The sequence below is a fragment of the Pteropus medius genome, unplaced genomic scaffold, assembly GCF_902729225.1.
Source record: "Pteropus medius unplaced genomic scaffold, Ma_sr-lr_union100, whole genome shotgun sequence".
Classification (NCBI taxonomy): Eukaryota; Metazoa; Chordata; class Mammalia; order Chiroptera; family Pteropodidae; genus Pteropus; species Pteropus medius.
This window is the reverse complement of record NW_024342644.1, coordinates 5,739,761-5,754,823: the sequence shown is the minus strand read 5'-3', so window position 1 is coordinate 5,754,823 and position 15,063 is coordinate 5,739,761. Positions and strand designations below refer to the sequence as shown.

General features: G+C 40.5%; 1 protein-coding gene and 1 non-coding gene across 12 annotated transcripts in view; both read right to left on the bottom strand.

Annotated features, from left to right (window-relative positions):
• The window catches only part of ATXN1 (ataxin 1), a 363,244-nt gene that overhangs the window by 98,545 nt on the left and 249,636 nt on the right, over positions 1-15,063 (bottom strand). The gene's annotated exons all lie outside the window — the stretch shown is intronic.
• On the bottom strand, positions 10,279-10,397 carry LOC120605637 (5S ribosomal RNA). Its single transcript, XR_005653673.1, has one exon. It is a non-coding gene; the product is annotated as a 5S ribosomal RNA (ribosomal RNA).

Here is a 15,063-nt window from a genome sequence, read left to right as displayed (position 1 = left end):
ATGTGCCTATAGAACTTTGTAAGAACCCATTACATAAAGAAAGTCCTTTTAACATTTCAAAGCACTTTCATACCCTCGGCATCATATAATGCAGCAGGCAATTCTATAAGGTTAGATTATAAGGAGGTGTGATAATCCACATAACATCAAGATCAGAGAGCTTAAATGGTTTGTCTAACATATACAGGAAGCAGGCAGTCAAGCTCAGCCTGGAACTCAGGTTTTCTGACTTTCAGTCTCTTTTGGAATTGTTGCTACAATATGATTGCTCCTCTAAGCCAAATCAGAGCTATGGGTTCAAATGAAGACAGGAAAGAAGCACACAAGCGTGTGTACGCAAATGTGTAGGAGTGGGCTGCGCACACAATCATTCAGTGATTTGAAACTATCCACACAGCTCAACTGGAAAATCAAAATAAAGGAGAGGTTTTCTTGCCGGTGACTTTTCGACCCTGTTAGAATCTGACTTTACTGACTGTTCCTCTCTCTATATGACCTCGGCTGCGCTGGCGAACCTTGGCTATTAAATATTAGTATTGAGCCTATGAATGGTGGTTTCTAGTGCCCCTACAACCCATTCATAACGTGACTGTTGCATATAAACTCGATCAGCCAAAAGCAGAGCAATATCCTAGCTATTGGCTTTTTCTCCTCTAAAATGCTACCAAATACTGGATATTCTAATTCTTCTGTATTTTACAGTGCTCAAATGCTTGACTCAGGGTTTCATGGACCAGGTCAAAAAAAAGTGCTTTCTGCCTCAGGACTCCTCTGTACCCACAAACTTCTTGTTTGGAATAGGGGAACCTGCTTTATCTCACTGTGTTGAGTTTACCAAAAGTGGCCCGCCATGCACTTACATTCCCCACTCCAGTGAACTAGCTTAAAATGCCTTTTTGTAGAGGAGCATTTTAACAGTGTTTACCTCTTACCTTACTGTCTAGGAATGCTCCAAATATATTACACTGGAACATAAAGTCTAGTTATAGGTCCAGGTTATCCAGCAGAGAACCACAGAAAAGCATCATTCACAACCCTTAGCTGCTGCAGATTCTCCATACCTTCTTAATCATTCTTCAGATTTTTCTTGATCCTTCAAAACAGCAGATTTCAGACGATTTATAAAACATTTCCATTGCAACTGGGTCCCTATAGCTTCAGCATGGACATTTATCTTTGGCATTGGTAAATGCCAAAGAGTTTATTATTAGATTTACTTATTAGTTCTCGTGGTATCCGTCCTACTTGTGTTACTCTTCAAAATTCAGGAATGAGAAGTCGTTTGGGAGAAAGACGGTAGGACTGAGAACCCTGAAACATGGCTCAGTCCTTGGTCCCTCCTGGGCCCCATCATATGCTCCCTCACTCAATGACAGGTGTGGCTGCAGTATCAGAGTTAGTGGTCCACACCCCATAACTTATTTGCCAGTTGGAGATGATCCTGTGTTCCAGAATGGAGAGAAAGTGTGTACTATCCCAGCATGATGACATTAGAGTTAGACTTCAGAGCTAGCCTCAAGATGCTACAGACTGATATTAACCACTGTCTGCCGCAAGCATATGGGAAAAGACAGGCTGGAGCAGATCACAAGTAAAGACTCAGTGGCATATTTGCCCACAATACTGCTACAGTGGCATAGATTAGAGAGAGTGTGAGGCAAGGCATTCAACCACTATTTCGCTCTGGATCACTTGGGGGTGGGGATGGGAGATTTGCAAACCTTGTGAGGACAGAAGGCAACATGGCTTCAAAGTTATGAGTAATGAGCCATTTGGGAGGAAGGAAGTTGATTCTGTCACTCATTCTGACAGGGCTTCTTAACAGAAAAGGATAGGGCTGAGGGTAGGGGGCAGGTGGAGGCAGGGGGAGGCACAGAGAGAGGACAGAAGGGTGAAGCCAGCCAGGCAAATGAGAATGAGAAAGTGCAATTATAGACCTTATGGAGGAGCTGCTGGTAAGCTACCCTGGCCAAAGGAAAATGTTGATTGGACCAGTTTTCGGAGGGAAACAGACAGCTCTTCTGCAAGCAGATGGATGACAAATCTCTGGGAGGAGGCTGTGTTGTTCATGTGCGAAATGGAATTAGCCAAAGAGTAAAAGCGCCAAGCCATGTATGTAAGCAGGAGCCACCTGCCCTGCATGTGGTGGTAGGCCGGTGTATGTGTGTGTGTGCGTGTGCACACGTGGCACGAGACATTGGAAGCAAAATCTCTCGCTGAAAACTCTAGGACTATTGAACCAAGTGGGTCTCCATTTTCACACCTCTCTCTCTCTCTCCCCTCCCCCTTCTAGCACTTTCTTGCTGTTTTAACTTTTCTCCACCTCCTATGTATATCTTGTCTCACGGAACTATAAAATTAAGAAACTCGAAATTTAAAAAATCAAATAAAGGCAAGGTTGAGATTAAGTGACCAGAAATAACCTGCAAGCAAAGGACAAAGTCAGAACAAGCCCTTCTACATTCCTACCCAAAGCTCTCCTTTCCCCCATAAAGTCTATCCTCAATGACTGGATTTATTGGGGAGGAAGAGCAGGAGGAATTTTTGTGAATGTGCATGATCTAGGTTCAGAAATGGAGATCCACGTGGCCTTTGGTGGGGACCATGCTTCTCTCCAGGACAGCTAGGGTAGAATTCCTTACCAGGAATTCTCCTTTTTAGGTCAAGGTAACACAGGTTTCTCAATCTTGGCACCACTGCCATTGTGTACTGGATAATCCTTTGTTGTGGGCATCTGTCCTGTGCATTACAGATGTTTAAGAGCATCCCTGGTCTTTACCCAGTAGATGCAGGTAGCACCTCCCCAGTTGTGACAACCAAGAATGTCTCTAGACATTGCAAAATGTCCCCTGGGAGGAAAAATCAGAACCACTGAGATAAACTTTATATAGTTAGCTGGTTCCAAATGGAAAACTACTTACTCGATTCTTCCATGAAGGTTAAACATCCACACACAGACTCACACACACACTCGCTAAACACAATCCCGCACACACAATATTATGAAGACTCTAAGAAAAGGTGGTCATACCGATTTCTCGTACTGTCATTCATCTGACTGTTGTAAATCCTTCTAAAGCTTGAGTAGAACATCAAGGGCTCCATTTTTAAAGTGACCTAGACTGCTTCCAGTGTTTAGGGCACAAAGCCCTAGAAGTTTGGATAGAAGCATCAAGCGGGATACGACTCCCATTCTTTCATTCAGCTTCTGCAAAATAATGCTGCATACATATGCATGCCTTATAATCGGGCTCTGCTAACTGTTTTCACCCAAAAGAAAAAGCAGACACATAAAGAAGACTGAAAATGTATTCCACGGGGCTTTGTGGTTGTTTTGAAATACTCTGATCCCTCACAGATTTTCAGTGACTGGAGGGACGGGGCTGTGAGAGGGGAGGCTTGCTGCGCTCTGAATTACTTAGCTGACTCAAATGAACAGGTTTTTATATTGCTAAGTGTACCTGATACCAACTTTTCATGTTTATGGACTGGGTCTTTTCTACGTGTAAAGTACGAGGGCCTAAAGCATAAACAAGACGTGGCCTCTCTTCTCTGGTATACAGACACTACGAATAGCTAATATTTCTTAAGTGCTTACACGCTGTTGTAAGAGCTTTACATTCATTTAATCTTCAGAAACAACTTTGCGAGGTAGCTATTATTATTAAGACAGGTTTGCAAATGGGGAAACTAGATACAGAGAGATTAAGAACTTACCCCAAATACAGTGCTAGTAAAGGGCAGAGTGCAGGAATTTGACCTTAGGCAGGCTCACTCCAGTGCCCGCACATCCAGCCAGCACACTGGGCCACCCTTTCTGCTAAAACAGTTACAAAGTTAACTACGTTATCAAGCAGACCATGATAGGTATTATGAATAGCAAAAAAAGTACAAGTAATAAAAGGATCTGGGAGCCCAAAGGAGGGAGAAGGTGGATGGCTTTGCAGTTAGAAGGGTGTATAGAGGAGCCAGGTGTGTGCTGGGTCCTGAAGTATGGGGAGGATTTTGATGGGCTGGGTCAGAATGAGGAAACACGAATGGCAACGTGCAGGGAATGTCGGAATTATGATGGGAGTAGGGACTGGCTGGAACTCAGGCTACTGATGGGAAGTGACAGGAGGAAAGGCTGGGGAGGCTGACAGAGGTCATCTTAGTGACGGATCACAGCACCTATTCTTACTATGTACTGGGAGCTAAGAGATTTCTGAGGTGAGGAGGGACACGTGGTGAGTTGTGGCTATGGCATGTCACTCTTCCCAAGGACCTGAGATTAAACACTGCCCTACTGCTTATTCCCCATAAAGAGACATCCTTCCAGTTTTTTCAAGCTCCTTTTTCTTTACTGACTCAAGACCCCTGGCATTGCAAAATATGCAAAGAAATCTGACAGCAGGTGATAACAGGATGCTTAGAGCCCTTTTAGCATAAAAAACAATAGCATCAGAGTTACTCTTATAATAAAAGGACCTGTATTTCTACAGTTTCGATCTCATTTGATCCACATAAGAACTGTGAGCAGGTATTACTGCCTCCCTCTAACAAATAGAGAAAGAAAGGCATGGACAGCTAACTAATTCCTGTCCCAAGATCACAAGGTGAAAGGGCGTGGGAATTGGGGCCCTATGATAGTACATTTTTAAGTACATGTACCTGAAAGGCTTCCCACTCAGGCAAAATCACAATGAGTTTCAGTATAAATAAAGCAACTAAATTCACCTGGAATGACATTATTTTTGTAGTGGGTGTTGAGACTGAGAACAGCATTAAATGTTGAAAGGAAAAAAATTTTGAAGCTCAGTGATAAGTTGCTTGGAACTGCAATCTCCACACTTCTAGGACTCGCTTTGGAGGGGAATAGATCAAAAGGGGGACATCTGTCCTCTATTACATTTTAAGACGTAAGTCACCAAGTCTCTCATATTTTTGATTCAGTTTTCCAGATGACAGCAATTATTGAATAAAGCTATGTGGTTTGTTCAACAAGCAAGAAAAAAAGAAGAAGAAGAAGGAAAGCTAGAACAAAAAAGAAAAGGAACACCCTACCGTGACCACGAGTTATTAAAGCCCAGCCTGGAGTCCACAAAGCTGACAGTTATTATACGTAATTAGCACAAAGCGAGGCTGTGTATACACACTATCTCCAGACATGTTTTTGAAACAAGGGCTTTGCCTTTTACCACCAATAATTTGTCTTGTTGTATGTTGTTACTTCCACAGATGTTCCATAATTTTTTGCATATGGCTTAGCCAAAGAAAGCTTTTCCCCTTCCATTTTTGGGAAAGATGCAACTGCCTGTGTGAGGGAGAGGAGAATGTCTAGTTTTTACATAATTCTATGGTGATGACAGGGGTGGAGGTGGCTGGCGTGTGTGTGTGTGTGTGTGTGTGTGTGTGTGTGTGTGTGTGTGTGTGTGTGTGTAGTAACAAGATTCTCTACCCAATCCTGCCAACCCCATTTTATCTAACTCTTTACTGAGTCATTCCTGTGAGATCTGGGAGTACTCTGTACATCCAAGGTTCATGGTATTTGCTGGAATAACACATTATCTAAAGCCTCTCTAAAAAGGGTTTGAATATTTACAGAAGAAAAAAGAGGCGGGAGAGATGTGAATACATTTGAGGTTTTTTTTTTTCCCTTTTCTTGGCAGTCTTTACAACTGAAAACAGCAGAGCCTTCTCATGTTTCTTTGACCTTCCTCAGCATGGTCCAGTATGCACATATACGGTATCAGAGAACAGCTCTGCTCAATGCTTTCTCGGGAAGGAGGGTCTCTATGAATGTGGTTTATTTTGGGGGGTCGGAGGGAAGTGGGGTTGAGAGTGCAGATATCAGAGGGAGGAAAAAGATGAAATACAAGCAGAGTGGGTTTTTACAATAGAGAAATACAACTGGCTGAAGGGATTGGGGAGTGAGGGCAGATTTAAAAATATACATCTTCTCTTTTATTGCGATACCACCGATTGAGAGAACATTCTGCTGGGGGCGATGTCTGCCAAGGACTTCTAATTCAGTTTGTTCCACCCACTTTAGTTTAAAGCCCAAGTACAGATTTTATTCCTGGAATGTTATAGGATCGGTGTGGTCAGAAATGGGCAAATTTACTTCAGAGGTGTTTTATAACAACTTGGAAAAGACCCTCTAAAATTTTCCAAGTTCATTGCAGGGGTGAATTTTATTTCCGTTTTCTTCTTAAGAAAGCTACCTGATTTCTTTAAAACTGTATTTTACAAAGTAAAACTTGATTATAATTTTGAAAGCATTTCAAAATAATGATACTGCCTATTAGGTATTTACTGTAAGCCAGGCAATTCGATAACAATTTGCATTCTCTCATTTAATGCTCACAACCACTTATGTGCTCATTTTGGGGTGAGAAACCAAGGTAAGGAGGGATGCCAGTGCTGAGTTCAAATCCAGGTCTTGACAACGTCAAAATCTTTCTTAGTCACTATGCAATTATGCTTCCATGTATCAATGTCCAGCAATACAAAGTATTAATTAAATATATACATGACATGGTCATTAGGTTATTTATTATTCTTAAAAAATGATGGCAAAACCAGATTCCTTACGCTGCTTTTCTGATGAGAGATCTTGATGCAGCCAAAGGAGACTTACAAATTTGTCCAGTCTCTGAAGTTTTGGTGGTAGGTGTGGGGGTATCTAGACAGTTGCAGAATAAGTGGAGATCTATTTATTTTGAAATGTCAGTGGCACTCATACCAAAAATTGCACACTCTGCCCTGACAACGTTAAAGACTGATAGACTGTCCCTCTCTACCCCCGACCTCCAAAAGTATTTACTTCAAAAATCGATTTCCTCTGTCACTATTTATTGCGGCATTTTGCTCAGCGGTTCCGAGAAACCACATGGAAAATCGCAATGTTACACTTGTTAAATTGACCCTGCAGGATTCTACCATTAGTACGTGCATCATCCCAAGAGGTAAAAAGGCAAGTTTGCCAGGCTCATGCTGAGAATATCATCATGAAACCAACAAGGATATGCAAATCTGTCTGTTCTCTACCTCATTTGCATAGTTTTTCATTGGTTTTGTAGAACCTATCTACTAAATGTCAATTTCCTTTTCTTTCCTAAAGCTTATTAACTGTGTGTGATGTTTACAGCTCGAAGACCAAACAGTTTTAATAGGTAAAACATTTAAACTATACAATTAAAAAGCATGTGGGAAGAGAAGGAAGAGGTTCTGATATACATCAAATGCATAGAAATACTCGTGCTGTTAAAATATGCTCTCCGAGTTTGGAAGATGCAGAGGCTTCATGCATGTCTGTGCACGCCATAAGCACCACCACAAAATTTGCTTAACCTATTTTTTTTTTGTAACAATCTAGAAAAAGCAGATTTGCTTATAAACTACGAAGGGCTTGAACCTAGTCACTGAGTACACATTTTTACTCGCAACGAAATCTTAATGGAAGTCTGCCAACATCTGGGCTGACATTCAAACATTCTGAGTTTCTATGTATTCCGGTCTCTCAAAACTAATGTTTTAAAGCTCTTTTGATATTTTCTGAGGCACTACAGAGCTCAATTCTCACCTCTCAGTCCAGAGTAATACACGGCAATAATATTCTGCTCTAAAGAAATGCAAAGAGGGCCTTTCATTGTGCAGCAGTTAACTTATCTACAGCACCAATACAACAAATCCATGGTGGGTTTTGAATCAAATTATTTTCCTTTGTGCATCAGGGTTAGGAATTGGGTAAAAAAGGCAAGTTTGGAGAAACCTTGGTAATGTCTATAAATATTAAAAAAGAAATTACCCAGAGGCACTATCTTATAGACACACTTTATAGAATAAAGTATAGAATCGTTTGCATTTCATGTGGCAATTGAGCAAAGGACCTACTGCTATTAGTCACGAGCTCAACAGCTCTGCCAAGAGGTAACTGGTGATCCTCACCTTTGGAATACTTCTTTACTGGCAATGTTAACACAATTCGCTGATACCCGAAATTTCACATGGATTGCAGGAGAAACAGCTGATCAAATTAAATTAAATTTTATAGTTGGCTTTAAGGAAAAAAGAAAATGCCAAATGCTCTTAGGAGATATTGGAGGTGGGCAAACCTGCAACTCCAAACAAAGACATACGTCCTTCCAGGTTAAGAGTCTTTGCATCACGTGGAGCCCAGGTGAAGCTGTGATAAAACATCACTGGAAAGTTTTAATACTGCTGAGGCTACAGGCACACTTCTGTCTAATGGAATTCAGCTGTAAAGTTCCTTACTGTCAAACATAATCTGTCCTGTCTTAAGTTTCTTCTTCTGTCTAATCGTGATGGGCAGCAGGATGAAACAGGTAGCATTAAATGGCACGAAAGAGAACAAAAGTAAGAAAAGCACTGAAAATAAAGGCAGAAATGGTGATACTAGAGCCACGGTCTGTACTCAGGTCTTGATGGCTCTATTGGTGAGTTATTTCCAAAGCTCAGAGAAGTCGCTAATTGACTCCATGCCTCTATTTCCTCATCAACAAAACGAAGGTCACCACACATCCTCTAACCTCGAAGGAATTTTGTAAAATTGAGAAGCTTACAAAGAGCACTGTGAACACGGATGCCAAACTATTATCTCATAATTTGATGTGCCCAAATCAGATGGAAACAAGTGAAACCTCAAATTAATTTGATACCATATGCTATGGGCTGCATTTTCCAAAAGCCTTTAAAAACTGGCATTTATAATATTTGTGGGTTCATCCTTTTCCACGTACAGAAACGTGTGCACACATCAAAACAGACCCAGTTAAATCTTAATTATCTGGTAGAGGATTATCCAAGATTCTTATTGTTTTTCCCTCTGCCTGTTGCCCATTTTTTAGCCTCTCTGGCAATTCCTCCATGATCAAAAAAAGGAGAGGGCATGCAAATCAATCAATCCCTTTCTTTATTCACTGCAATTTTAATGATGGGTGCTCCCTCAGCCTCCATTGGCATGGGTAAGTGAGAACATGCTATTTGTACTCACAGCTGGATATAAACATTTATTGAGTAATGAAGTATTCACATAAATTAACTTAATCTCTCTTCAGCTTCTAAAACTTTGCTTACTTAATGGAAATTTTTATAAGATCTGTTTCATTTAGAGTTCTACATCTATGTGCCTGCCTTTTAAAATAAAGAATAATAAACGAAATTTAACCTTTCTCTGATGACTAAGTATTAGAAATAACCATTTATTCATTATGGTGCTATATAACACAGCACAGCTTCCTATCTGCTTTTGAATATTCTTTATTCTCCTTTGATCTCAGCCAGTCATCTGATACATCGCACTTTTTTTCATTCAACAAATCAAATACTTATGGTGTCTCCTGTATGCCAGACACTATGTAAGGACTGAATAAGAAAAAAAACCAAGCATGGTCCATACTCTGACAGAACTTACATTCTAGCTGGGGAGAAAAAACAAAACTGCACAAATACATAAGTTTATTTGTAAAAATAGCTCTTGAAGAAAAATATAGGGTGATGGGTAACAGTTGGAAGTTGTGTAAGAAGGCCAAGGAAGAAGGGGCTCATAGAGAGAGATGGTGGGACTAGAATGGTAGAAGTGGAGATGGATAGGAGTGAGTAAATTCAAATGATATTTAAGAGATGGGATCAGTAGGACTTGGTGACAAGACATAGAGGCAGAAAGAGAGAGAGAAATACTTCAAGGATAATTTTTAGGCATCTGTCTTGGGAAACTAGAGAGGGTTGATGGCTAAGATGGAGAACACTGGAGGAAGATGAGGTTTGGTGAGATGTAGAGGGCTATAACTTTGGCTTTGAGTGAAGATGACTCTATGATCTCCAAATGGAGCTTCTACATAGGCAGCTGCATATACAGGTCCAAGGTTGTGGAGGAATCTGGCCTGAAGATATAGGTGTAGAACTTTGTGTCCATCAAGAAGCTTTGAGTTTGGATGAGCTCATTTAGGGGAAAAACAAAACTTGAGAAGAAAAGTGGACCAAGGACTAAGCCATGAGGAATGCCAACATTTAGAGGTGTAGACGGCAGGTAGAGGACAAATCCCTGAAAACTGCATTGAGATGGACAGATCAGGAAAGCAGGATGGAAATCAAAAGAGGATGGCATTAAGAAAGGCAACAAAAGAAAAGGTTGTATTTATTTATTTATTTTTTATTTAGGGGAGGCAACCCTTGGAGTTTAAATTACCCTTGAGGTATTTCTCTCTCTCTCTCTCCCTCTCCCTCACAGATTACAAGGACTGTGTCAGCTTACAATCCCTTATTTTTTATTTTTTATGCCTACAGCACCTGGTCTTCCTAGGTGGTCTCCCATCCAAGTACTAACCAGGCCCAACCATGCTTAGCTTCCGAGATCAGATGGGATCGGGCTTGTTCAGGGTGGCATGGCCATAGATAAGAAGGGGTTCTAGAAAAAAGGGAGTGAGCAGCGCTGGCAAAGCTACTGAGAAATCCAGTAAGATGACAACTATTACAAAAAACACACAGAAGACCCAATGACATGAATGACATGGAAAAGACAGATGACCTCAGCAGGAGACAAGAGTGTGGACTGCAGGGGGTGAGCCAAGCTAAAGCCAGTCTCGAGTCATTTCCTCACAGAAATAGTAGAGCATAGTAGCTGAGGATGCAGGCTCTGGAGACGAACTCTTAGGGCCCACTTTCTGGTTCTTCCACTTAGTGATGAAACCTAAAGCACATTACTTAATTCGTCTAGGGTTCAAGTTTCTCGTGTAAAAGGAGAATAATAATGCCTATCTACTGTGTTGTTGGGAGACTAAATAAATGTAAACCACTGAGCACAGTGCCTGATGCTTAGTAGTTGCTCAATAAATGCTAGCTTTTTATTATGATGATGATTACTGACACTCTCTTAACCAATTAAATTGATATTAATTGTGTATTTATCTGTCAGATATTGTACCAGACTCTAAGACAGAACAATCAATAACGACAAAAACTAATTAAGTGTCTTCATGGAAATAAACCAAAGTTTTATAATGAAATATTTTCTGTTAATGGTGATAAATGTGGAGGAGAAAGATAAAGCAGAAAAGGAGGCTAGGACAGTGGTTTAGAAAACCATTTTTAGAAGTCTGTCCACTGAGGCCTCATAGAGACAGTGACATTTGAGCAAAAGTCTCAAGACAGTGAAGAAGAAAGCAATGTGGTGACACAGGTCATTTCAGGTTGAAGGAACTGAAGGTGCAAAGGTCCCGGGGTGGGATCCTCCTGGCATGTTAAAGGAAAAGCAAAAAGGAGGGAACTGGTATGGCTGGGGCTGAGTACATGAGGGGAAGATAGTAGGAAATGAAGCTAGAGGTGGGGGTAGGGCTGATGCACCCTTTAGACCACGATAAGGTCTGTGGTTCTAATTCTGAATAAGCTGTGAGGCCATTGGAGGATTTTGATCAGAAGAATGACAAGATCTGAACGGTGTTTTAACATTTATTCTGGAGCCCGTGTTGAAGATATATTTTCTGGGAGCAAAGGCAGAGGCTGAGAGATCAGTTAGGAGGCTACTGAAATACTCCAGGCAAGAGATAATAGTGGTTTGGACCTGAGGGGTTGTGTAGGAGAAAAAGAGAAAAGTCAAGGACAACATCAAAGCTTTTGGCCTGAGCAACTGAAAGGAGAGAGTTATTATTTCCTAAGATGAGGAAGAGAGTAGGAGGAGCAGATTAGGATGAAGCTCAAGAGTTCACCCGAGTGGAGACAGTTACGAGGCAGTGGGATACCCCAGTCTGACAGTCAAAGGAGAGGCCTAGGATGGAGAAGTCGTCAGCTTTGAGACAGTTTTAAGAGGTCAACGAGGGAGCAAGAGAGGTCTGAGGACATAGCTCTGGGGCCATTTAATGTTTAGAAACATACGTTACTATGTACTTGTTAATGGGCATACTGCTGCTGGTGGGAGTGCTGACTGGTGCCATCCTTATGGAAGCCTATTTGGCTGTGGTCAAGATATATCAAATAGCAGACCCCAATGTAACATTTGTAAACATGTTATGGGCTGGGTGGCGAAGTGCATGGCAGATTTCAGTCATCTTCACAAGATATTTATACTCTTTGCATGTGTCGTGCACTAAGTTGCTGAGCAGACAGCAAGTCAGCTGGGGCACAGGAAGCAGAGAGGCCAGCGATGGCTGGAAATTGATGGGACAATCGATAACTTATTCGCTGCTCTTCTGCCAAATCCCTACAGAACTTACAAGACCCTGAATCATTTTGTTGTACTACTTTCTAACAGGAAACAGATCATCAAAACTCCTTGGGTTTCTTCCTGTTCTTACCATAATTTCATTAACTTACAAAGTATCACTGTTCTCTTTTGTTCAAGCCCATATGAGGATATAATTTCTGTTCTTAAATGGATAAGCTGGCTCAGAATGGAGTAGAATTCGGTCATAACCGAGGAAGCTAGGTGGCAGAGTGTAAGAGGAACTTCCTGCATTTGGAAACGCATTCCTCATAGAGCCTCAGATGGGGAGGGGGTCCACACAAACTCTGGCCCTGCTACTAAGTGAACTCAAGAAGCAGCAGTTTGCAAGGGGGAGAGGTGGTATCTTGCCAAGAACTCCTTAGAGGTCATGCTTAGAGGACCTGAAACTCAATGTCTGCCATCTGCAGAGCAAAGAGAGAAACCATGGATGATGCTGAAAGGCCTTTGGCAGAAATAAAAACTTGTTTATTTGTTTTTTTCCTATCTAAAATATTACAGGTGTGACACATTATGGGTTACTGATACTGAACAGAACACAGAAAGTGTCAGCTGCTGGGTCAAGTTTCATAGTTGTAAATAGGAAGGTAAAGGCAATGTTCAATCTATCTCCCTTGTAGGCAGTGGATTTTAGTTAGAAATGAGACGCTGACTCGTTTTTACAAGCCAACTGAAGAATACCAAGATATTTTCTCTCTGCAGATTCTCATACTCAGAGTATATATAATCATATGACTAGTCTATTTATGTTTATATTGTCTATTTTACCCAAGAGTGATTTACACCTAAAAACCCAGTAAGGAGGATGTCATAAAAACATTTATAAAATCAACTGAAATTTAATAACAGCACTTAGACAGGTGGGCTACCAAGGAACTCTTTAAAATAATAGAATGAAGAAGATAGGTTGGTAGTTATGCACATAAGCTCCTTTAACCTGGTACATGGGAGGCACTCAATCAATGTCGAATGAAAGAATGACTCTGTGTGAGGAAAGAAGAAGCAATTCAGCTTGCTATTCTGGAGTCCCTCGTGTAAGATGGGAAGTCATTAATGGAATTTAATAAGGAAAGCTTCCAAAAGAGGAAACTCCAGTTCTGCTTTCATTACTGTATTTCTCAGATTCTCAGTGGATCTAAATTTAAACTCTACAGGAAGCAGGAAGCACCTTTACCAAAAGGTGCCGAGGGTAACATATACTACAAGCATGTTCGCTGATCCTGTCTTCAAGGCCCTTCAGCCCTGAAGAATTTGAAAAGGACAAATAGGAAACGCATATAGTTCTTTTTATGCACTACTATCTAGCTATTAAAAGCCAAGAAGAATGATGCAATTGTCAATGGCAATTTGGCAACCACATTTTAAAAGTTATAACAAGTCAATTCTCAGAGCTAGAGACTTTATAGTGTGAGAGGATGAGGAGGTAAAAGGTGTACTTGTCCAGGTCATCAGAATGCATATCAGAAAACCTCAGGGGGCTTTTTCAACCATAGAGCTACCATTTATGAAAGTCCACAGTCCTAATTTATTCTAAACTTGATATACATTGTCTCTTGATGGATTAAGAGCTACTGACTTTATATTGTGTTAATTTAGGAATGATATATATGTAACAATTTCATTTCCTACATACTCATTTAAGAAAATTAACAAATATAGCTAGTTTTCTATTTAATAAGTAATAATTAGTGGCAGTGTTTTGTTTTCCAAGGCACTTTTTAGTTTTCCTTAATAAACTATTAACTAAAAATATAATTAAAACTAAACTTTTCACATTTGAAAGTACTTTAGCTTGAATCCAGAAGGACGGCGTTTAGCAGAAATATCTTCTCGAGAACTGATAACACTATGAAAAAGTTAGAGTGAGAATTCAGAGAAGACCATGGTGCCAGTGTCAAAGGCAGCATAGTTTTTAATCTCCCAGAATCCCTGTCCTCTTCTTTTTCCCCTACAACAACAACGATGACGACAACAACAAAAATAGGAAAATGAGATCACAAAACCTATAACCTGCGGACAACACCAAAACGAAATTAGGTGACCACGTAGCCCATGAGCCTGAAAATACTAACGGGTGTGGCCAAATCATCTATTGCTATAGAGCCAGGTAGAAGCAACACCAATGCAGAAAAGGCAGCGAGCAACTAAAGGTTTAATGAGAGGAGTCCCCAAATCTCCATAAGGTCCTCACCATAAGGTGAGCAGGTTGATAAGCTATTTTGAGCACGGCAGCATAACTGGCCAAAAATCCTACAGAGTCCAATTTGTATAGCGAGAGCAACGGACTGCAGGAAACACTAGGTGGTACAGGGTCTATATACTCGCAAAACCAATAAAACTAAGCTTCCTTCCACAACTGAACTACCCGGAGGAGAAACTTTTGAGAGTAGCATCCACCTTGAGAACGACAGTAATGAAATCAAAGATAAGGGAAGGGGTAGATAAAAGTAGGAGCAGAGGAGACAGAGCTAAGAAAGTATGGACCTTTTAACACCATTTCATGGAAACAACAGAAGAGGGAGCTGTAGAGCTTAGAAGCTAGAAAAGCTTTCTTTGCCCCTAAAAATACAGAAAAATTCATTTCACTTAAAAATAAGTAACAAAATAGGATTGTTATCAAATTCAATGCACAGTTATTATGAGAAAAAAGAGATAAAGATCAGAATAACATTTGTTACCATAGAGATATGCCCACAACAGATAAAAACTTTAAATTAATACTTCAAAAAAGTTAAAGAAAATTGAGAAAATAAAAGAAGACATAAAGAAACAAATCTAATTGCAAAACTCAGAAACAATGTGACTGGAGTTAATTTGAAGCTAAAGGGGAAAAAATTAAGAAATGA